The following is a 25,087-nucleotide window of genomic DNA, read 5'->3' as shown; positions in this document are numbered from 1 at the left end:
AACGAGGGCATGGTGAAGAAAGGTTCTACTGCGCGAAGTTAGCCTATCCCCTTTTCGGGCCTGAATGTCCTCATTGCCCTTGACGCCTGGACCGTCCTCCTCGCCCCCACACGGCCTGGGGGCTCTTTAGCTTGGGAGGGGGCCACAGTCAGGGACCTGAGGCGATACCACGGGTGGGCCGGGGATCTCGTCCCATTTTACCATAGATGGTGCGGGGACTCCTCTGTGCCCTGACTGGGGACCCAGGGAGGGGGGTTGCACGCACCCGACAGGGTCCATTTTAAGAAAAGGGCGGTGTCTCTGAGCCCCCAGGATGTAGGAGGACTTGGGGGCTGGCACCAGACGCGGGGAAGGGCTTGGAATTCGGGCCTGTCCTCCCTGGAGAGAGAGGGGATCAAGTGTGTGAGAAGGGATGGGGGGAGCTACGCCCACCCTGGAAAGGGGCGAGGTGTCTGAAAGGAAGGCGAGGTCTGTGTTCAGACAGACCAGGACTCTGATCCCCAGCCTGACGGAACCTCCCTTTTCTCACAGACCTCTCAGGATGGTTCAGGTTTGAAGAGCTCATTTATCTAACGAACACTAGAGATCTACTCCGTGCCAGGCTCTGCTTGGCCCCAGAGATTGGGTGAGAGACAAGACGGACACGGCGGCGCCTTCCCTTCCGGGGCTTGTGTTGTGAGGAAAACAGTAGACAAGTGAGCAAATGGTAGGCAAGCCCGGTTGAGTTCGTATCATTACCCGTTTGCTGTGAGGCCAATAGAGGGACGGCTAATTCCAGTGGGCAGGTAAGAAGAACAAAGGGTATTCTAGGCAAGGGGGAAGGCCAGTACCAAAGCCCTAAGGAGGCCACCGTCTTGGCGGGCTCGGAAACCAAGATCAGTGTGGCTGCCGCAGAATGGGCCGTAGGAGGAAGGATGGGAGGCAAAGTCAGCAGGGTGCAGGTCACCCTCCCGCCCAGTAACCCTTGGTGAAGTGTTTAACTTCTACTCGTAAGTGTGATGGGGGCGTTTGAAGAGTTTTCGACAAGAAAGGGACAAGATAATTTACATTTTTAAAAATAATCGCTCTGGGGGCGCCTGGGTGGCTCAGTGGGTTGGGCCGCTGCCTTCGGCTCAGGTCATGATCTCGGGGTCCCGCATCGGACTCTCTGCTCGGCAGGGGGCCTGCTTCCCTTCCTCTCTCTCTGTGATCTCTTCCCTTCTTCTCTCCTACTGTGATCTCTCTCTGTCAAATAAATAAATAAACTCTTAAAATAATAATAATAATAATAATAATAATCATCATCATCGCTCTGGCTGCTATGTGGAAAATAGACTAGGAGGCAAGTGTAGAAGCAGGAAGGCTATTTAGGAAGAAAGGTCTTGGACTAGGATGGCAGAAGGCAGGGGTGATGAAGCTCCTGGGACAGTCACAAAATGTGCAAGCTCAATAGGGAAGTCTTCCTCTCTCCCACTTAACCCCAAAGGACAATATCTACCACAAAGAAAGAACAAATACGCATATTTGGCCCCAAGAGACCAGGCGGGGCTCAACAAGTTGACATAAATTATTTCATTGGACACCCACCCCAGCCCACCCCACCCCCAATCCTAGTTGGTGTAGGCCTCCCCTCTGTTACAGAGCTATTGGTGGGGTTTGGCCACTTCTCAAAAAAAACCTGTCCTTTTATTGGGCAGCACAACTTCACCTCTTGGCAGATCCCTACACAAACATTGTTTTCCCCCCTGAAGATATTAAACAAAAACAATGTTGAACATGGGGGCTGAAGATGAAGTTCTGTTGATGGAAAAGAGGAGAAGGCTGGTAAGTTTCATTCTGGGGCTCTCAGAATTGGCAAAATATCCAGTTCCTGACAGGCTTTATGGCCCCTGGGGACTTCGCAGGGACACATTTAGATGCGTGACCAGGGCCTCCCTTCTAACTGGTTTCCTCCCCTAGCTCTGTAGAGCAACCAGGCTCCCCATCCCTTCTCACCTCTGTGCCCAGCCTGTTGTCATGTGTCATTTTTTTTTTTATTTTCCCACCTAAATTTTTGAAGAAGGTGATCCAGACACAGGCTCTTTCTTCCCTTCAGTTTGTTTTCTGAGGGAGACCTGATTCAGCCAGCTATTCATCATTGAGTAAGAGACTTCCTTCTTCCTCCTCTCACTCTTGCAAGATAAACTAGGGTTCACGCTAACATTGACACCTCAATTTGGTGGTGTAAGTGGGTGGTTGCTGGGAGGGGTGACCGGACCAAGAGTCATTCATGTGAGAGAGGGCCTCGAAACTTGCACTGTGTGACCTCCTCCCCCCGATAGGAATATGCTTCTGCTCCAGCAGCCCGAGGTCAGGAGTCTTAGGCTGCTCTTTTCTTCTATATTTTTCATAGTTGCCTACTATAGGGTTCTGGGCTCCCTTGGTTACTCAATAGCCATTGGCCAACCAGACTTATCTGGTTGCCTCTATTTACCTGGGCTTGGAAGATGACATTTCTGTGGTCAGGTTGTGCAAATCTGGAGAGAGGATGTGTAAACAGGACATAGCTCCTTTCCCAAAGCCCAGAGCCCAGAAATAGCTCCTTGTGCTCCTGACCTATCCCCCACACCTGTGACAAGTGCCTACTGAGCAACTGAACAATAGGAAGATAGAAGTGCAACTAGTAATATCCCGATGGAGGTCAATTTGCTGATGACAATAAACTGCAACCTTCCACCTGGACCAAAGACAGGACTGACCTCCAGCACTCCAACTCGTGGGGATTGGGAAGAGGCCTACGAGCAGGATGAACTATACCTTCCTTCCATGGAACAGTCCTTTCCCCCAAGCCAGCCTGGCCTGGCCTGATAGCTCTGAGTCAGTGGAGTTTCTCAGATTTTGTATTAAGGATGATCCTTGGTACTGAATCCATCTGGGTTGGACTCCTTGCTCCATGGGCTAGCTGTGGCCTCAGACAAGTTTCTACCATGGAGCTAAGAAATACTTTCCTTGCAGGGCTGACGTGATGGCAACATGCAAGTTCCTTCACCCAGCTTGGCCCTGCAAAGGAGTATGGGTAAGTACACATTTGCATTCATTTCACTTTTCCTAGTCCCCACCCAACAGTCATCCTCCAATCCTGCCATTAATCTGTTCAAGAAAAGACTTCTCATCCATCTGCATTTTCCCTGCAGGAGTGTGTCTGCTTGTGAGAATGGAAAGTAAATCCACAGTATGCAAAGGGGTGAGGAGGCTAATTAACAGGGGTTCAGAAATGCCAACAGAACTTCAGAAACCACCGCTGACCCTTCCGTATTAGCCCAGAGGACTGGTGGCCCATTGGCCTTTATCTCCTCGTCCTTCTACTCCTTACCTTTCCCTGAACAGCAGAGCCAATGATTCTCGGAAACAAAACCTAAGGTGGGAAAGAGGGGAGCCAGTCCGTGTCTTCTGTAATCCAGTTCACCCCCAGCGGATTTCGATTTACCAGGAGCAGATTGCAGTAGTCGTACGTGTCTGCTTTCCTTCTAACCCCATTCCTCCCTGAATCAGGACACCACTCAGGCTTCCTGGGACAATAATAACAAATAGCAATGGCTAGCTCTTATCAGAAATGCATGTGTGCCATGCATCAGAGTAAACACTTGAAACAAATGAGCATGTCAGTTTTGCATGAGCCTTTGAAGACTCACTATTTTTGTTCCCATTCTTCAGATGAGGAAACTGAGGTACAGATGTTGTGTAGCTTGGCAGTGGCCTCCTAATCAGAATGTCATAGAATGGCAGGATTTGAATTCGGGCTGTCTCACTCCCATTTTTGGCCCTGCTACCAGCCTTCTGTGCCTTCATTTATCCCCCTCTGAGTGGTCCCACCCACCAGCTTGCTCTCTGTAGGTCCCCAAGGCTCTCTCTGTGGTCCTGATCACCACTTCACCTGGACCAGCATGCCCATGGGCTAATCTGATCAGCCATCCTGAGCTAATGGGGGAGAACTAGAGGGAACCTTCCCCACCACCACCCCATAACACTCCCCCACCCTTGGACATTTTTCATTCCTACTTAGCATGGGTCCAAGTCCGAAGCAAAGCCATCTCATCCTAGAGATAGTCCTTGGTCTTGTCCTGGGCTTTATACCACTTTGGGGGTTTTTTTTTTTTTGGTTTTTTTTTTTTTTTGCCTTTTTTTTTTTTTAAGATTTTATCTATTTATGAAAGAGAGAGAGAGAGAGAGGAGTGAGTGACAGAACATGAGCAGAGGGAGGCAGAGGGAGAAGCAGATTCCCCACTGAGCGGGGCTCCATCCCAGGACCCCAGGATCATGACCTGAGCTGAAGGCAGACGCTTAACCGACTGAGCCACCACCCAGGCATCCTTTTATATGACTTTATAACTCTCTCGGGACTCTTCTTTCTAATAAGAAGCTGTGTCTATACAGCTCTTTGTAATCTACAAAGAACTTTCTGATCTACCTGATCCACCTCCTAGGCTCCTTAACCACCTTCAGTGATCGGGGTGGCCCAGAGCATGGTGGTTTAGTGGCCGAGCTCTGGAACTCACAGCCAGCATCCCAGCTCTGCCACTTGCTAGCTGTGGGAGGTGGGATGAGCTGCATATTAACTTCTCCATATCTGTTTCCTCATCTGCGAAATGGGCATAATAACAGGGCCTCTCCTGTCTGGCTCTTGTGAGGGTTGAAGGATATAAACACACTCACACAGGGCCTGGGAACCCAATAACTGTTGCCTATTGTTCTTTCAGTGGTTCTTCCTCCAAACTCTATGGGAATAAACAAAGCAAGTCGGTTCTTGTCCTCAGTAAAAAAAATGAGTTGAAACCAGATAATCTCTCAGCTCCGATTCTACATGAATCACATTTATTTATGGACACATCCTAGCTCTTCTATACTGTGACAACCTTGCCAAGGCCCAGCCTTTCCCGGAGGGCCTTGTATACCATGGGCTGTGCTGCAGGTCAATGTTAGCACATAACGACAGTCCCCGCCTCATCCAGGCATGGAGACACACGGATGAGAAGTTCCTGAATAGCATTTAGCGTCATGCTTGGCACTAAGTGAGCTGCTAATAAATCATAGTTATTGTTGTTGACTCATCTTACAGTGAGGCTTCCAAACGTGGTTGTTAAATGCAAACTCTAGAGCCACACTGCTTGGGTTCATCCTGGTACTGATCCTGTGAGGCCTTGGGCAAGTGAGTCAACCCACCCAGCTGCAGTTTCCCCATATCTAAGATGGACATGATGATCACAGCAAGTGCCCAGTAAGGTGACTGCATAGATCAAATGAGTTAATAATAAGAAAGGCCCCTAGAACTGTGCCTGTTGTGTGCCTGGTGCATGTGAGTGCTTTTGTCATCATTTATAGATGTTGAGACCCAGGCTCTTAGACACTGAGTGATGGTTCCAAGCAGCAGTGGAGTTGGGATCCAAATCTAACCAAGTCTGCCTAATTCCAGAGCCTCAATCCTAGTATTAGGATAGGTTGCTGCCTCCAGAGGACCTATATACACTTCCTTAACAGTGGAGATGTCAGGAGCACTAGACAGTGAATTGGCACCAGAAGCTCGGGGTGAGGGAGACCACAAGATGCTCTCAAATCCTCCCACAGAAAAAGCAGATTTTTCCTCACCTGCATCCAGCCAGATGGCTTCAGCATTCCTTTGGGGCCACAGCCCAGAAGCCTATAACCATGGCGCCACCCACACCTGCCCTCTAGCCTGGAATCTGCAGCAAAACCCTCATTATGCACTTTGATGTCACACTCAAAACTGAGCCCCAGCTCTTCAAGCCAGACAGGCCCCAGCCTTGGGGCTTTTTCCATTTCTGAGGCATGATTGAGCCCAGTAGACAAGACCAGACAGCCTCCTTCGGAGGAAGGAGGCCTGGATGGTGCATGGAGGAGAAAAACAAACAGGAGTGAGAGACAGGCGGCAGGGGGAGGGAAGCAGGAGGAATCAGAGGGAGCCTGCCTGCTGCAGAGCTGCACAAAACATAGCCCTCCCACTGACCAATTTTTCTTCCTTGCAGTCAAATTTATTGATTTAAACATGAATCCAACTGTGCTTCTCGATTTCCAGAAAAACACTAATATCATTACACATTTATGTAGCACAATATGATTGTCAAAGCACTTTCACACAAATAACCTTAATTTTGAGTTGCTTTTTAAAATAATTTGCTTCTCAAGATGCCTGGGTGGCTCAGATGGTTAAGCGCCTGCCTTTCACTCAGATCATGATCTCCAAGTCCTGGGATCAAGCCCCACATGAAGCCCACATGGAGCCCCCAAAACAGGCTCCCAGCTCTGTGGGGAGTCTTCTTCCCCCTTCCCCCCAACTTGTGCACACATGCTCTCTCTCTCAGATGAAGAAATAAAATCTTAAAAAATAACAAAATAAACTAAAAAATAAAATTATTTGCTTCTTTTATTACAAAGCATCATATGCTTATTGAGAAATACAAGGGCAAATTTATTAACGTGAATTTAAAATTTTCTAATATATATATATGTATCATACCACTAGCAATAACATTTTCAGAAAATTTCCAACTAGTTTTTTTTCTAAGCCTATATACATGTATATAATTCATTAAACAGAATTGGAGGCACCTCACAGAGTTTGCATTTTTTTCCACCAACATAAAATCACCGACATTTCTTTTTTTAAGATTTTATTTATTTGACAGAGAGAAAGAGCACAAGAAAGGGGAGAGGCAGGCAGAGGGAGCCTGATGTGAGTCTCCATCCCAGGACCACAGGATCATGACCCAAGTGGAACGCAGACATTTAACCAACGGAGCCACCTAGGCACGCCAAATCATGGGCATCTTTTAATGTCACAAAATATTCTGCTCTGATGATTCATAATGACAGCATTTATCAGTATAGATGTGCCACAATTTCTGCAATTACTGGACATTCAAGATGTTTACAAAACTGCAACAATTATAAATAATACTGCCACGAACATCTTTTCAATTGCATTTTTGTCTGTACATCTGATTACATCTAATAATAATTAATTTCTAGTAATGGATTTGCTTGCTCAAAGGATTTGAATGTTTTTGAGCACATAGAACCAAAGTTAATCTCCAGAAACATATTTAGTTTACACTCCCACAGGCAACGTGTAAGAGTACATCTCTCAGTCTTGTTTTGAGCCAGTCAGACACTGAGTTAGGTGACAAGTTTCTCACATTACAGTTGAGGAAAACTGGATGAAATGTTTAAGTAACTAGTGGGGCCTTCATGTAGCTGAGACCCAAATTCTGGTCTCCTGGATTTGGCACCAGGGCCCTTCCCACTCTGCTTTCTTGACAAGGAGAACTCTGAACAAGTTTTCCTGAGTAATGGAGTTATATAACAGTTTATTTTCTCATCAATAATGAAAATATTTTTTTAAAATCTTCCATCTCTTGACCTTATTTGTGCCAGGGACTCCTTTGGCAATCTGGTTAAGCCTACCAACCCCTTCTCCGAATAATGCATTTATATGCATATATTAATTAAAATAACAAAGGAAACCAGTGATCTTAAAATATAAAAGCGCAATGATGAAGGCACCTGAGTGGCTCAGTCAGTTAAGCGTCTGCCTTTGGCTCAGGTCATGATCCCAGAGTCTTGGGATCAGCCTCACATCATTCAATGGGCTCCCTGCTCAGTGGGAAGTCAGCTTCTCCCCTTCCCCTCTCCACTCCTGTGCATGCTCCTTCTCTCTCACTTGCAAAAGTAAACAAGTAAAATCTTAAAAAAAAAAAAAAAAAGTGATGATATGATAAAGTATCTGCTCCTTTAAAAAGGCATTAAGAGCAAGGTCTAGTACTACATGTTGGAGAGACAGTCCACATGGGTCCTGATTGTCCCTGTACACTTTTGCTGAGTGTGCCAGACTGCACGGCTTCTCCATTGCTTGAAACTGAGCAGCATCAGTAGCTAAACACGTATGCAACCAGACTAGCTTATATGCTGCTTGCCTACATTTGTTGCTTGCTCAAAAATACACCAGCCCTGAGCCCTAAATTCCTGTCTTCTAACAAAATCTGCTACCTGTGTCCTTGTGATCTGCCCCACCCCTCACCCACCATCCCTGTGGAAATAGAAATCAGGGAAACTGCACAAATACATTGATACTCTGACTACCCCTTTTTGCTGTGAATAATAAAGTCTGTCATCTCGGACTCGGGAGTTCTGTGTCTTCTCTCATGATCCATGAAACTGGCAAGCTGACTTGTTAGCTTGCAGGTTGGGTAAAATCTCAGAGCCTTCACAGCTCTGACCTTGCATTAATTTTAAAATAGTGGTGAGCATAAATGATATTTTGAGATAGATATGATAGATCTAATATAGATTGAAAATACCTGTAATTTTTATTGGTGACCAGTGGTCATAATTTTTAGGGGTGACATGGCTACAGTCACTGTGGTTTTGCTTATATTCCTAGTTGAAGGAAATGTTCAATTTCAGTTATAAGTTTAGGAAAACAAATATCAGGTTTTTTTCTCATTTGAATTCACAGATCTTGTCCGCTCTCAACTCCCCAAAAGAACACCCGTGAAACCTGTTAATCAAGCAACATAATTCTATTAGATATTTACTGCACAAGGGAGAATAACAGCTTGATAGAGATTGGTAGTGTCTCAGAAAGGAGATTTCAGGAAAGGACATATATAGGATTTGGGGGTCTGGGCTCAAGTGGTTTGAAGTGGTTTTCCAAAGCAAAAAATTGATGGGGATTGGGCAGTCTGGGAAAAGTAAGACAGTTTAGGACTCATAGACTCAGAGAAGCAAGGGTCCTGAAACAAGTCTTGATAAATAAACTTTGTCATAATGGTTAGTTCTTTGCCTCTGTGTGTGGTCAGTGGTCTTGATAGGAAAGCAGTCATCTGTCATGTCCAGATGAGCAAACTATTTGCCCAGATAAATTAATTTCTTGAGCTAGCAATTAATCTATTTATCTTCCTAGGCAAGAATTTTCTGGAACAGTTGTGTCATGTTGATATGGGTGGTGTCAGTTCTTACTCAACAAGACCAGCTTCTTAGCCCGAAATTCCCTTTCTCAAAAAAAATGGAGGCCTGCGTACTTTTGCCTACTTTTGCCATCTATCCCTTCCATACTGTGAGTTTACCAGGGGTAAAGGCTAAATCTTCTCCTCCCAGATGTTGGGTTAGTTTGTTTTCTACATATTTATATTCAAAATGTATAATATATGCTATTTGTAATATTTGCCTTTGTTGATATTGCCTGCTTTAAAAAAAAAAACCTTAATATTATATCATAATTTCCCATCATATTACACAATCTTTTTTTTTTAAGATTTTATTTATTTATTTTGCAGAGAGAGAAATAGTGAGAGAGGGAGCACAAGCAGGGGGAGAGGGAGAGGGGAAACAGGCTCCTCACCAAGCAGGGAGCCCGACGTGGGGCTTGATCCCAGGACCCTGGGATCATGAAATGAGCCGAAGGCAAACGCTTAACAACTGAGCCATTCAGGCAACCCCCATATTACACAATTTTATAAAAACCATTCCAGTGGATTTGTTATAGAATATTGGGTTGTCGAAAAAATATCCTTCGCTAGATTCCAAGAAGTAGAATTACTAAGATAAAATGTAGAAAACTGTTTAGAACCTTGATCAACAATTACCAATTGCTTTCTTAAATAATTTTACCAATTTACATACCTTCTAGCCCAGCGCGAGGGCCCTGTTTCACCAAACTCTTCGTAACACTGGATATTAATATTTTTATTTGCTAACTTGATAGTATAACTAATATCTCATTGGTATATGGATATATATTTGCTTGAGTCCTAAAAATGTTGGATTTTTTCATATATTTGTTTCCTATTTTATTTACTTTTTGAAATTATGCATTGTTTTCCTTTCTTTTTGAAATTGGAACTCAGATGCCAAGAATTCATAAATAACACTCCTTGGTCCATAATTTATTGTTGTTACAGGTTGGTACAAAGGCTCTCTCAAAATTTTTCCTTTTTTCTTCCCTGATATATATATATATATATATGTATTGCATATATATATATATATACATATATATATGCAAAAGAAACGATACAAAAGAGTAACTACTGTGTGATTCCATTATGTGAAGTTCAAAAGAAAACAAAACTTATCTTTGATGATAGATCTTAGAAGAGAGGTTACCTTTTGCAGGGGTTATTTATTGTCTGGCAGAAGACAGGAAGTTTCTAGCATTTTACAAATGTTTTATTCTTGACTTGGATGATGATTACATGGAGACACTCATTTCTAAAATCGGTTGAGTTTAATGCTTATGTGCTTTACTGAAGTGTTTACCCAAAAAGCTGCAATAAAAGATCTTTTTTCATTCATGGGAAATATTTACTTGATGAGGAGGTACTGAGTTACTTGCTTTTTCATATATATGTAATACTTGAATAATTTTTCTTTTTCTTTTTAAATTTTTTTAAAAGACTTTATTTATTTATTTGACAGAGAGAGACATAGCGAAGAGAGGAAACATAAGCAGGGGGGACAAGAGGGAGAAGCAGGCTTCCCGCGGAGCTGGGAGCCTGATGGGGGGCTTGATCCCAGGACCCTGGGATCATGGCCTGAGCTGAAGGCAATCCCTTAACAACTGAGCCACCCAGGTGTCTCTAATTTTTTTTTTTTAATACCCTCCTATTAGGACACCTGGCTGGCTCAACTGGTAGAGCGTGTAACTCTTGATTTCCAGGTTGTGAGTTCCAGCTCCATGTTGGGCAGAGAGATTAGTTAAAAACAAAAACAAAAACAAAAAACCTTCTATTGACCCTCCTAGCTATTCTTTTTCCTTTTTGCTCCTTTTTTTTAACATTAAAATTGCTACAAAGAGCTATTTGTACCTATTTTTCCTAATTACTCTCTTTTCATTCTCTTTCGAATAAACTCTTTTGTTTGGAAAAATTCCAGCATGAACAAAAGTACAGAGAATTGTAGGGTATGCATCACACAGATTCAGCAGTCATCAGCTCATAGTCAGTCTTGGTTCATCCGCACTCCATCCCACACACACTCCCACTGTGTTATTCTGAAGCAAATCTCTGACGTCGTATCATTTTATCAATAATTATTTTAGTAGATCTTTAAAAGATAAGATTTTTTTAACCTATCCATGACGCCACAAAGCTACAAAACAATATCCTAATATCTAAAATGTTATGATAAAAGAGCCTAATACCATAGTACCTTCAAATTGACAATGATTCCTTAATATAATTAAATATCAAATTGGGGTTCAAATTCCCAATCGTCTTACAAATAATAACACATATTTTTTGTTTGAATCAGAATATAAAGAGGCCTATATGTTACATTTGGCTGCTATGAACCTTAAATTTACCTTTTTTAAAGATTGTATTTATTTATTTGAGAGAAAGAGCACAAGCAGCAGGAGCAGAAGGCCAAGGGAGAGGGAGAAACAGACTCCCCACTGAGCAAGGAGCCCAACACAAGACTTGATCCCAGGACTCTGGGATCATGACCTGAGTCCAAGACAGCCACCTAACTGACCGAGCCACCCAGGCACCCCACCTTGAATTTATTTTAAAGACTCCTCCTCCCTCCTCCTTTTTTTTTTTTTTCCTTTTAATTTATTTATTGAAGAAACTAGGTCGCTTGAGTTTCCTACAGTCTGGATTTTGCTGATCCCATCCCCTTGATATATTGCTCAACGTGTTCTTACCCTGATTTCTTCTGTAACTTGGTAGTTGGCAATTAACCCTGGTGACTTGATCAGATTCAAGTTTAGATGTCAGGGAAGTATAGTTCAGAGACAGTGTAATGATCGCCTGTCGGGGGCCACAGGATATCTAGCTGTCTCTTTCTTACTTTGTCTCTCTTTTGTGATCATTGGTGATCACTGTCCACCGCTCTTTTCAGTGGTTGCATCATTCCTTCTCCACTTAACAACGAGAATATTTTTAGAAAGAGAAAATTCCTTCCATCAGCTATCTGGCTATCCTGATATACGATATAAAGTGTTGACGTAGCAAAGATAGGTCACGCTCGACTCCTGCCTTTTGTTTTCATTTGCTTTTTTTCAAACCAGTAAATTATTTCCCTAGCATCCTCCAGAAGTGAACTTTGAAAATTTGGGAGTATTTGTGGTATCCTTCCAAACTCGTGGGTCTCAACATATTGTACATGTTTCCACTCATTCTTACTGACAGAAATTCTATTTCTAATCTACTGTATTGCCAAAGATCGTTGACTGAAAACATACGGCATTAGGTTGTTATAAAATCGTTTAACCTCTATGGACAGCAGATTGGTAATCTTGAACAAATTATAAAGTGTACATTCCCTTTGACCCATTTACCTTTAAGAATGTATCCTACAGATACACTCACATGTGTGCAAAGTGGTTGTATACAAAGATATTAATTGCAATCTTGATTATTTTAGCCAAAAATTGGAAAGAGGTATTTGTAAACCCCTGTTCATAGCAGCATTATTCAATAGCCAAAAGGGGGAAGTAACACAAATCTTCCTTGATGGGTGAATGGATAAAGAACATGGTATACACATACAGTGGAAAATTAGTCAGTCTTAACAAGGAAGGACATTCTGACCCATGCCACAACATGCATGATCCTTAAGAACATTATACTAACTGAATTAAACTATAGCAAAAAGAAAAATGTTACAGAGTTTCAGCCAAGCTCATAGAAACAGAAAGCAGAATGGTGGTTGCCAGGACTAGTGGGAGAAAGAAATGGAAGGTCAGTGTTTCATGGGTATAGAGTTCCGGTTTTGCACGGTGAAAAATTCTGGAGACTGGTTGCACCTTGCTCATTTGGGCAGCACATACACTAAAATCTGAGACTGGTCACACAGCAATATAAATATACTTAATGTGACTGAGCCACACAGTTGAAATGGTGAAGATGGTACATCTTATGTGGCGTGTATTATATACCACAATTACAAATTAAAAATTTTTCAACCGTTTGAAAATGTCAGGAACAGGGCATCTGGGTGGCTCAGTGGGTTAAGCCGCTGCCTTCGGCTCGGGTCATGATCTCAGGGTCCTGGGATCAAGTCCCGCATCGGACTCTCTGCTCAGCAGGGAGCCTGCTTCCCTTCCTCTCTCTCTGCCTGCCTCTCCGCCTACTTGTGACCTCTCTCTGTCAAATAAATAAATAAAATCTTTAAAAAAAAAAAAAGAAAAAAGAAAAGGAAATGTCAGGAACAACTTAAGATTTTCATTATTAGCATGAATTTTTACCATTCTCTGTAATGTGTAATGCCAGTTTTAAATGCAGATATCACTAGTATTTAGCCACAGGCGGAATCATAGAAATTCCACAATTTTCGTGGTTTGGCCTGTCTCCAAGGAGTGCCTAGAGCTGCGGAGAAGAGACAAACAAACACAAGAAAGATTGAGGATGGTTGGAAGGAGGAAGACCCGCCCATCTCTCCCCAAGCTCAAAGCCCGACCAGGGCACGCTTTCTTTTTCAGCTCAGACGGGCGTGCTGGTGGGTTGTGGCTCCTTCCAGCCGCTGACGCCGGTGCCGCGCCCTGGCCGAGTCGGGAGACAGTCCGGCCAGGTGTCTTACCTTCCCAAGGACCCACTGCCTCAACCAGGCAGACAGGCAACTCCCAGCGGGACCGTCACCTCCGCGCGGCGCAACTCACGCTCCGCCTCTGGATCTGAATAGACGAAGAGCAGCGCCAAGAATACCGCAGCACCCCGTCCTGACCATCCCCACGAGGCCCCCAGGACCCTTCCCCGGGCGGAAGGTGGAGACCTTAGCCATGAGGTTGGCTCCGGAGGCAGGGATCGCAAGCATCCAGAGTAGTAACATCCAGAGCAGTGCTGTCCAATGGAATTAGTAATATGAATCACATATGTAAGCCGTGCAGTATGTAATTTTAAAATTTCTAGTAATTTTTAAATTTCTAAGAAACTGAAAAGAAACAGATTATATTAATTTTAATAGTATATTTTATTTAACTTAAAGTATCTAAAATAGTATCATTTCAATAGGTAATTAATACGAATAATTATTAACATATTTACCTTTTTTTTTTCATATTAAGTCTTCAAAATCCAAGATGTATTGGGGCACATCTCACTGCAAGCACTCAGTGCCACATGTGGCTTAGTGGCTAATGTATTGGGCCAGCAAGGCAGGTTTAGAGAATGAAGAGAGAAGTGGGTGACTGGGGTCCTGTTGCCACTTGCTGTCCTAACACTGGCTGCTGAAACAAGTCTCTGCCAACCTCAGGCAAGCACATCACATGAAAAAGCTATTGGGCATCATGATTTCTGTGAGTTATTTTGATGACTATTGTTTCGCTATTTTAACGATTGTTACCAAGACTTAAATATTCCTGTATATATGATTACCAGGTCATGCAGATGTTTATTGAAGCATAGTTCTAATGCTAGTGCTGAAAAACAATAGACCCAGATCCATAAACACAGAAGAGGACGTGTCAGTTGCCACGAGGGAGACCAAGTAATAAACTCCATGCCCCATGCTGTTCTTTTAGGAACCACCACCTTGGGAAACAGAAAAACTGAGAAATAAAAATCAACATTCCAGCAGATACACTTTTAAGTTTGCAAAATGGTTCCATAGCCAGGCCAAAAGAAAGGCAAAAAAAAAAAAAAAAAAAAAAAAAGCCTGGCCCCCTGGCTTCGAAATCCTAGCCAGAGTAAGGCGCATCTGAGCTGCCCCACTGCACGTGTGAACACTCAGAATTCCCCGGCAGGCTCCTGGCCACTAGAACGCAGCCATTACGTACGCAGCATCTCCCCTCTCATCAGCCTTTTCCTTTTAGGAATGACTTTACTGACGGACTAGCCTGTCATGTAGTGGTGAAGGAGAGTAACTACAGGCTGCTCTGTAAAAAGCTTAATGCCTTGATACATCAAAAAAAATTTTTTTTAAATATGTAGCTTTATCATATGCGTAATCAACCTCAAACAAAATATTGTTTAGTTTACTTGCTGGAGCTTTACAATAAGTGTGGTATCGTGACAGTGCCATTTTCTGCAACCTACCTTTTTCAGGTTTATAAAAAATTTATATGGAAAATATTTGTTTTATTTTATATTTGAAAATATAAATGTTCTAATTATATTCGACCAGGTTATGTGTGTAGCTGTAGTACATTCACTAGCTGAATGTGTAGGCTTTTTATTTATACGTTCTTCTCTCAATGGACATTCGGTAGCCTCCAATTTTTTGCTATTTTGCTGTTGTAAACAGTCCTGCGACGAATATTCTTACACACGCACAAGGATTTCTCCGTAATCTATTCTAGTTCAGTTTTAAGAAATATTGCAAAGTGTCTTTCAGTTATACCAATTCGTGATTCTAAGAATTTCAATGATCTGATTTGTAGATTCGTTTATTGTTTTCTATGTACACAGTTACACTAGCTGCAGCCAGTAACAATATTGTTTCCTTCATTCTCCTTCTATCTGTGCTAAGCTTGCCCTATGGAGCAGACACCTTTATCTTGTTCTGCTCTTAAAGGAATAGCGACTTTCAATGATTCACCGTTAAGAAGGTTGACTACTGGGGGTGCCTGGGTGGCTCAGCTAGTTAAGCAGCTGCCTTCAGCTCAGGTCATGAGCCCAGCGTCCTGGGATTGAGTCCCACAAAGGGCTCCTTGCTCAGCATGGAGCCTGCTTCTCTCTGTCTCTGTCTGCATGTGCTCGCTCCCTCTCTCTCTGACAAATAAATAAATAAAATCTTTAAAAAAAAAAAAAAAAAAGAATGTGGACTACTGAAGGCTTTTTTTAAAAAGATAACCCTTTAATGTTAGGAAGTTTCATTTTATTCCTGCTTTACTAAGGGCTTTTTTCATGATTGGATGTTGACTTTTACTGAATGCTTTTACTACTTCTGTTGAGATAATCATATAACTTCTCCTTTAACCCACTTATGTGAAGAGTTAACGTTACCGGGTTTTATGTTGAATCATCCTAGTTTTTCTGGAATAAATCCAGCTTAGTCATGATAAATTGTCTTTATCATACACTGTTAGACTTGATTTGCTAATATTTTGTTTAAAGCATTTCCATCTATGTTCATGAGGGATTCTGGTATGTTACTTTCTCGCAGAGTCTTGGCTCATTCTATTTCAAGGTTGTACTAATCTCATATGAGTTGGGGAGTATTGCTTCTTTTGATATTCTTTATAAGAGTTGGTATAAAATTAGAGGTGTTCGGGTGGCTCAGTTGGTTCAGTGTTAAGTATCCGACTCTTGATTTTGACTTAGGTCATGGTCTCAGGGCTGTGGGATCCAGCCCTGCTCCCAGCTCCACGCTCAGCAGGAGGTCTGCTTGAGATTCTCTCCCTCCACCCTCTCCTACCCCGCATGCACTCTAGCTCACTCTCTCTCCCTAAAATAAATAAATCTTAAAAATAAAGTAAAATAAAATAAAATTAATTTATCCTATGAAAACCTGCTAGGAATTGCCTAAAAACCAGTGAAGCTTAATTTTTTTTTAAGCCACTGATTCAATTTCTGTAATACTATTGAAAACTCGGGCTTTTTTGTTATCTCTTTGACAAACTATATTTTTCTAGAAACGTTTCCCTTTAAGTTTTTAAATTCGCTGATGTAATGTTATCCGTGGTATGTTCACCCTATCTTTTTAATCCCTTCAGTATTTGCAGCTTTCTTCTCTTCTTTATCTCTATTATTCATGCATGCTATTACCCTCTTTCTTAATGACTCTTACCAGAGGGTCTATTTTATCTGGTGTCAGCTTGTTGGTCATCTCTATTGCACATTTGTTGACCGTGGCATTAGTTTATGCTCTCATCTTTACCTCTTCCGTATGCTCTGAGTTTCTGGTGGGGTTTTTCTTCCCTTTTTATTCCTTCCTTTCCCTCCACTCTGCTTTCCTCTAGCTCATTAATTTTCAGTCTTTTTTTTTCCTAGTATAAGCATCTAAAGCTATAAATTTCCCTATAATTACCATTTTTGCTGCATCCACTAGTTTTGTTATGTAGAATTCTTATCACATCATGTAACAGTCTCTATACAGTGTTCAGTTTTTATTATGAGTTCTTACTTGACTCATAAATTATTTAGAAGTGTACTTTCTAATTAATTTCCAAAACTTGGGGAGGGTATCATTTTTCTTTCTGTTTCAGATTTCTAATTTAATTGCATAACTTAGATCTATGGCCATAGGTCATAAAAAGTGGTTTATGTAAACCATATTATTTGAAATTTATTGAAACTAGCTTTATGACCTTTTATATGGTCAGTTTTTAGAAATGTTCATGTGTACTTGAAAATAATGTCTATTCCTTGATGAATGGATGCAGAATAATTTGTAAACATCCAGTAAATCAGGCTGGTTGGCTCTATTATTTAAAATTTTTCTTGAGGGTGGCTCAGTGGGTTAAAGCCTCTGCCTTCAGCTCAGGTCATGATCCCAGGGTTCTGGGATCAAGCCCCGCATTGGGTTCTCTGCTCAGCAGGGAGCCTGCTTCCCCAACTCCCTGCCTGCCTCCCTGCCTACTTGTGATCTCTCTTTCTGTCAAATAAATAAATAAAACCTTTTAAAAATTTTAAAAAAAAAATCTTTCTTAACCTACCAATAATTGAAAGCATTGTACTGATAAAATATACACCCCCTATATTGGATTAGTCTATTTTTTCTATAGTTCTATAAATTTTTATTTTATATGTTTGAATGCTATTTCAGAAGGTACTTACAACTTTAGAACTATGGTATCTTCTTGATGAATTAAACCTTTTATCATGATAATGATAAGAGCCCTAATAATACATTTTGCTTTGTAGTGTAGTCTGTCTCATATCTATATAATTACACCAGCTCTTTTTTAGTTAGCATGTCGCTGGTATATCTTCTTTCATCATTTTATTTTCATCCTTTCCGTATCCTTTTATTTTAGGTGTGTCTCAGGTTTTTGTCTATTTATTTATTTATTCATTTATTTTTCTTTTCATGAGCTCTATGCCCAATGTGGGGCTTGAACTAATGACCCTGAGATCAAGAGTTGCATGCTCCACTGACTGAGCCAGACAGGTGCCCTGATCCAGATGCTTTTTAAAAGAAAATAATTCCAACTCTGAGCACTCCCATAAAGTCAGTGGAGTATTTTTGATGCTGCTGCTGGCAAGAGAAAAAAAAAACTGAGAAAGAAGTGATTCAAACTCGTGGCTGTATCCCAGAGACCTTGGGGGATCTGACAAAGGCTATAATTACCGAAAAAATATAATCCTCAAATCATGTTGGGTACAGTTTCAGGTGGTTCAAAGACCCCTGATGCCCATTTGCTCACCCTAGCTAGCCATGGGGAGTAAGAATGTGACCAAAGAGAAATAAGGTCTCATTTAATATCTCAGCCCAACTTTTATAAAGAAGACAAAGCCAATGGGATTTTTTCCCCAATGCTTTTCTAAAGACAAATAAAAGCATCTCTTATTAAATGTTCACTGTTCACCATTTTTAGCATATTAGCTTTAAATTATATCAAAGATCTAGTTAGGTTTTTCATGTTGCATAAAAAAATGTGCAGGGTGATAGGCCCCTTTGTGTAATTAATGCCTACACTGTCTTTAGGCTTATTTTGCAAAGACTGAGCACAGTTTCACTAATAAGTTATTATAAGAGTTTCTACTTGTAATAACTTTGCTTATAGGAATGAGATTTTCGTCACTTCATTTATGCCAAGACCTTAACCAGGAACAAGCTCCCAACTTAAATAATTCCCTTATGGGGAAAACAGTTTTATGCGATGGTCAGCTTTTTAGGAATGCCCCAAGTGAAAAGCTGGATTGTCTTGTTTCATGCACATTGGTCTTGCCCCCACTCCCATCCCCTGGCTACCATTCAGGGCCCCCAGGAAAGAAATGGCATAGCAGAAAGACCTGGGAGTCCGCTCTGACTTCTGCTAGGAAGCCTCAGGCAGATTAATTCCCATCTCCAAATTTTCATTTAATCATCTGTCCAGGAACAATGACAATATCCACAGAGTGCTTAGGCAAGGACAGTAAGGTTGCAAGAAACATTGACTCCCTGCACACTATCCTGGTGTGGCTTAACAAATGTTTATTGACTGTAACTGATAACTGGTTCTGGTTAATTGTCTTGCTAGGAAAAGGGATCTGGCTTTGTCTGCTGGGTCCATTTAGAATTATGTCTTGCCTATTGTTCAATGGGGGATCCTGTAGCCAAACAAATGAATAGTTAATTGAAAGCCAAGCAACTAGGGCTTTTTGCTTTGGGTGGAAACTTAATTCCCAGACAATCCATACATTATGTATAAACTGCCTTGACCCGCTTCTGTGCTTGGCACTCAGGCCAGTGCCCAGCACAGCAAGATCATAGAAGGGTAGGGGGGACAAGGGTGAGGGTAGGGGTCAGTGACCCAGTTTAGAGCTTTCCTCTCACTCTGCAGGGATGAAGAAACTCCCAGCCATCGGGGATGAACACAAACTTGATTCATCATGAGGATATGCGATGGTCACCTCTGCTACAGTCCGGAAGGTAATCTTGCTGATCCTACTGCCAGGCAGAGTGCAACTACTTCCAGAAACGCTGTGTGGTTTCTAATAAGGTGAAATATACACTCACTGTATGACCCAGCAATCCCATTTACCCAAGAGGTACTTATCTACGAGAAATGAACATTTGTCCACACAAGGACTTGTAGGTGAATGTTCTAGCAGCTTTATCATAATAGCCCCAAACTGGAAACAGCTCAGATGTCCTTCAACTGGAGCATGAATTACAAATGGGTTCATCTAAGCAGAATTCTGCTCTGTAATAAAAAGAACTGGACTCTTGATATATAAAACAACACAAACGCCTCTCAAAAGCGTCATACTGAGTGAAAGAATCCAGTTGGAAAAAGCTAGATGATTTGTATTTATATGGAATTTAAGAAAAAGCAAAACTACAATGGTGTGAAGAAGTTCAGCAGTTGGGCTGGGGAAAGTGGGAGGGAGTGACTAAAAGGGGCACAGGGGAATTTTCTGAGGTGATATGATTATTCTATAACATGACTGTGGTGGTGGTTATGTGAAAATAAACACTTCTGTCTTACTGAATTGTGCTTAAAATTAAAGAATTTCATTGTGTATAAATCGTACCTCAATGAAGCTGACTTTTAAAAAAAAAAAATTATGTAACTTGCAGCTGTCATGTTTGTCTCTCAGTAAAACCTAAGACTCACGAAGCTTACTGGAGTTTGATCTCAGACTCATTTTTCAAGCAGGTCAATGGGCCACCAAAGAATTCCCTGGGACCTCGTTCTGACCCTGTGGCAGCAAAGACTGCTGCAGGCTTCTAGAACCAAGCTTACATGGTGTTTTCTGCTTCAGAAGTCCACAGGTTTAAAGCCCAGAAAGGAATTTGGGTCAGTCCTATGATGTGGAACCACCTGGTGTGGCTCAAGGGGACCCCAAAGTCCTTCAGATGACCCCTGGGGGATGGGGCTGAAGGAGAGAGATTGAATTCTCAAGCAGATTCCCCGCTAAGTGGGGAGCTCGATATGGGCCTTGATCTCACAACCCTGAGATGATGACTTGAGCTGAAATCAAGTCAGGCTTCACCGACTGAGCCATGGAGGCGCCGCTGATCTAGTCAGCGCTTCCTGCGGAGTAAGCATCACCTTCCCAGAGCTTCCCACCCAGGAGACATATTTCTTGCCACCAGGATGATGAGCACGACTTGTCCATCTTCTACCGCCTTCGTGGAGCCTCCCAAGGACCTTGCAAGGCAGCTGTTATCATTGTCCGCGTTTTGTAGGTGGAAGAAACCAAGACTCAGAGAGCTTGGGTCACTGTTGCAGGATCACACAGCCCTGAATCAACCCAGAAGGGCCAGATCCTGCCTAAGTCTTGTCTCTTCAAAGCCCTCACTTTCGGCAGCAAGCTGTCCACCCGCTGAAGGGCTCTCCTACTTTTAAAGGATCAGGCCTATGGAGATACTTTAAGAAGCTAAGTTTTTCTGAAGACTAACAGCTCTGGGTCTCTGCCACACTCCCATAGGTGGTTACATTTCAGAGTCCTACAACACAGAGTTCAGGATAATAATTCTTCAACCGCTTTTAGAAGCAGGTATTATTACTCATTGCTGGCTATGACCGTGGGAAAGACTCCCTCAGGCCTGCATGGCCCATCCCATTGGTTCATGTAGGGGATTCTGAACTCCACAGGGCCCCAAAGGAAGGGCTATACCACTGACAGGCTGTGTGGTCTTGGCCAGGTGACTTGGCTTCTCTGTGCCTGAGTTTCCTCATCTGTCAATGAGAGAAAAGTTATTCCTACCCCTTAGGGTAGTTGTGAGGATTAAATGAAATCCTATACATAAAGCCCTTGGGGTACATGGGTGGCTCAGGTCAGGGAGTCAGGGTCCTGAGATCCAGCCTGCTCAGCAGGGAATCTGCTTCTGCCCCTCCCCTCCCGCCTCCCTCTCCCACCTCCCACTCTTGCTCTCTCTCAAATTAATAAATAAGATTTTGTTTATTTATTTGACAGAGATCACAAGTAGGCAGAGAGGCAGACAGAGAGAGAGGGAGAAGTAGGCCCCCTCCTGAGCAGAGAGCCTGATATGGGGCTCAATTCCCCGGACCCTGAGATCGTGTCCTAGGCCGAAGGCAGAGGCTTAACCCACTGAGCCACCCAGGTGCCCCATAAATAAATAAATAAAATCATAAAAAATAAAAAAATCTTCAAAAGTCTTGAGACCAGGACATAGCACACAGTAATTGTGCAATAAATGTTAGTTAGAACTGAAAGAAAAGAACCCTGAATTCCTTTCTGGGCTTTGAAACTACGGACTCCTGAAGCAGAAAACCCCACATAAGCTCTGGTTCTAGAGGCCTCCAACAGCCTTTCCCACCACAGGCTCAGAAAAAGGTCCCTGGGAATTCTTTTGAGGCCCACTGACCTGACTGAAAAAAAAGTCTAAAATCAAACCAAAGTAAACTTCACTAGTGCTCATTTCAGCGCTAAGGATATGACATCAGGACTGTGGCAGGCGGCTGGGGCCCTCTTAGCTTCTTCCAGCTCTCAGTAACAGATGGGGGTGGGGGCGAGGGGGCTGGCTGAGCCCAATTCACCTGTAGGCTGCACCGGGGGAGGCAGGCTTCTGGACAAGGTTTGAGTTTATAGCCACACATAGATTGTTAAGGAGTTGGAAAAGAGCGCAGAATCTGGCTTGGAGATTTTGTTCAAAGGTGCAAGCCCAAGGCAGTGAACTTTCCCCTTTTTCTTCCCCTACCCGTCAGGTCAGAGAGGGAGCAGCCCTGGTTAGGTACCACCTAACCTACCTAACCTAACCTCACTGGCCTCACTGGCCGGCCCAGGGTTAGCTCCTGCCTCAAGCCAGACCAACCAGAATCCCTCCCTGATGATTTAGAATTGTGCCCAGAAGACTCTGGGCTCATTCTGCTCATCACCCTGGAAGAGAGGTGTACTTGGAAGCTGCTGGCTGAGGCCATTTGCTGTCATGCTCCCTAGGATGCAGGGAAGGCCAGGCTTCAGGGAGACAGAAAGATGGAACAGAAACGGGGTTGGAGGAAAGTGACTTTCTGAGTCCTCCAAACCCAGGCGCTGGGTTTCATCTCTTCTCCAAGACCCAGCTGTATCCTTGTGCTTCGATTTCTTAAGATGTCCCTGTATCCCTATTCTATACAATCCCCCTTGGTCATTAACCTGTCCCCAGTTATTTATAGCAGTCTCAGTCCCAAGAATCTTCATGAAGGCAACCTGAGGCAAGCGCCTCTTTCTGTCTCCTTCCCCTCGGTGTGACTTCTGGTCACCCTCCCAGCTTCCTGGAGGGCAACTTCAGCCCAGACAAGGGTGCCCCCCCAGGCAATACCAGTGGACAGGGGAGGCCAGTCTCCAGCTCCTTCTGTGGTCCCTCCCTCTCCCCCCAGGCCTGTCCCCTACTCTTCTCTGGAGCCTGTCCTCGTGCAGCCTTCCAAACACACCTCATCCCTGGTTCCTGCCTGCAGAGGTCTTCGGACCAGCTGTTTCGTGACTACCTTTTTTCCCTGTCCCAGTTCCTCTTTGTCTGCCCCTGTGGCTGTGTGTGTCATACCTCCCAGGTGGTGGCTACAGTGTAATGGGGCTTTCAAAGTCTCCCTGGCAGCCAGTGTGGGGAGATGCTTGGGAAAAAGAAACACTTTCAGAAGTTCTTAAATGGATTTGAAAGGAAGAGTGCCGGCTTCAGAGTGAAGAGACCGGATTCTGGTCTGGCCTCACTTCTAACTTGCTGTGTGACTTTAAGTTTCAGTTGCTTCGGCTGCTGAGTGACAGAAATAGATGAGATCAAAGGCTTGCCAGGGAGCCCTAGTCGAGGTGCCTGGGTCATCACCTTGGAAACCGTATAGAGGGAAAAGGGATGGCCCCATGGGGCCCCATTTCTCTTCACTCAGAGTGGCCCCACTTGTATCTGCTTTCTACTCTGAGCATCCTTGCCAGATGCTGCCTTAGCCCAGGTTCCCTAGAAGCAGAGCTCAAGGCAGAGTGTGTGTGCCGCCACTTGGTGAGGGAGTGCAGTGCCAGGGAAGCTGCAGTGAGGAAAAGGGGTGAGACAGATGAGGACAGAGAGATTTGCTGAGGTGGCCACCATGAGCATCAATGATGCTAGATGCCCCCCCCCCCACCAAATGTCCATGCAATTTGAGAGGACATGAAGATAATGTTCTTAAGGAGCTCTGGTGGGACAGGAAAGAGAGGGACTGATAATCCCACAGGGCGGGGGGTTGGGGGGGCCACGGTATTCGTCATGTTCATTCGGACAGGCCTGGCCCCTGCTGCTAGCCTGGGCTCCCCTCCATTCAGGGCGCAGCTGCAGGCTCCAGATGGGAGGTAGATTTGTTAGTATTTAAGGGATTGGAGGATTAAATGGGCCAGAGAAGCTTCCTCCACACAGCCTCATCCTCTAATGGCTGGAAGCCCAACCCTGGTGTTATTAATTTGATATTACATCATAGGCACTTCATGCCCCTTCCTTTGAAGCCCAGAAGGCTTGCAAAACCAGCAGAGAATAAGAGATTGGGGTCAGAGTCAGATGCCTCAATCCTTCTTTTGGCATATACATAGAGCAATCTGTAGAAGGAAGAGCAGACTGTCCCAAACCAAATCTGGGATCCAGTCTGAGCATTGTTGGCTGACCTTGGGGATGCTATTTCAGTCAGGATACTGGCTTTCTCTGCTGCAAAATAGGGACATCGGAGCAAATGAAAGAAAAAAAGCTATAAAGCCAGTGTGCCCTTTTGTGGGGCTGGGATGGGCACCAGGATGTGCAGCCTGTGGGCTGCTGTGCACCATGGGGGGGGTGCCAATGGAAAATGACCCCAAGACAGGCCCTAGTCACAGCCAAGATAGGACATGAGCTCTGATCAAAATGAGAAGGAATAAAACTCTGTAAAAGTCTGCCATAGGAATGCACAGGCAAGAAAATGGAATGGAAATGGGCTCAAATCCATCATCTCGCTCAGGAAACATCAGGTTCAAGGTCAGACTATGGTAAAGAACAAACCCACCAGCGTGAGGCTCTGTGCCAAGCACTCCATCTCCATGACGTCATGAAATCATCACAGCCCTAGTGCAGTAGATGCAACAGGCTTCTCCTTGTCACAGATGAGGAAACTGAGGCTGGGAGGGGTTGAGCAATTTACCCGAGTGTCACAGCTAGTTAGGACCAATATCAGGATTGAAACCCAGGCAGTCTGCTCCCTGTTCCTAGGTCTGGCCTAAGCTTCAGATCCGTGGGCCCAACAGCCTTCCTGACCCACCTCAAGTATTCTTCCAAGGAAGAATTCTCATTTATCCTAAACTTGCTTTAATCTACTTCCCAGAGGACGCCTCCACCACCCACCCAGCTGTAGAACCTAGCCAGAGCCTGAGCTTTTCTCTCCTCACCCCTGACACCCAAGGTACCACCATGGTACCCTCCATACACCTGAGGTCATCAACTTTCTCCTTGCTGCCGTGGCTGCTAGCAGTGCAGGACCCTCACTAGAACAAATGCATGTCATGTGCTCCACCTGGGGGTCTCTGGTCCTGCCTCTTCTCATCTACCCCACACTAAAATGCAAATATGATGGTGCTACTTCCCTACCCCAGAACTC

The 25,087-nt window shown here is 43.7% G+C and overlaps 1 long non-coding RNA gene across 3 annotated transcripts; it reads left to right on the top strand.

Moving 5' to 3' along the window:
- The first annotated feature begins 43 nt into the window (after positions 1–43).
- On the top strand, positions 44–20,163 carry LOC131835978 (uncharacterized). 3 transcript variants are annotated; one of them, XR_009355440.1, is made up of 6 exons: positions 44–173; positions 532–706; positions 1,677–1,803; positions 2,974–3,034; positions 14,039–14,269; positions 19,400–20,163. It is a non-coding gene; the product is annotated as an uncharacterized LOC131835978 (long non-coding RNA). The 3 variants fall into 3 exon arrangements; XR_009355438.1 differs by having other exon boundaries at positions 44–706; XR_009355439.1 differs by lacking the exon at positions 1,677–1,803 and having other exon boundaries at positions 44–706.
- The last annotated feature ends 4,924 nt before the right edge of the window (positions 20,164–25,087 follow it).

The sequence above is a fragment of the Mustela lutreola genome, chromosome 7, assembly GCF_030435805.1.
Source record: "Mustela lutreola isolate mMusLut2 chromosome 7, mMusLut2.pri, whole genome shotgun sequence".
NCBI classification, from domain to species: Eukaryota; Metazoa; Chordata; class Mammalia; order Carnivora; family Mustelidae; genus Mustela; species Mustela lutreola.
Note: the sequence above shows the minus strand (reverse complement) of the source record. Positions and strands in the feature narration are given on the sequence as shown.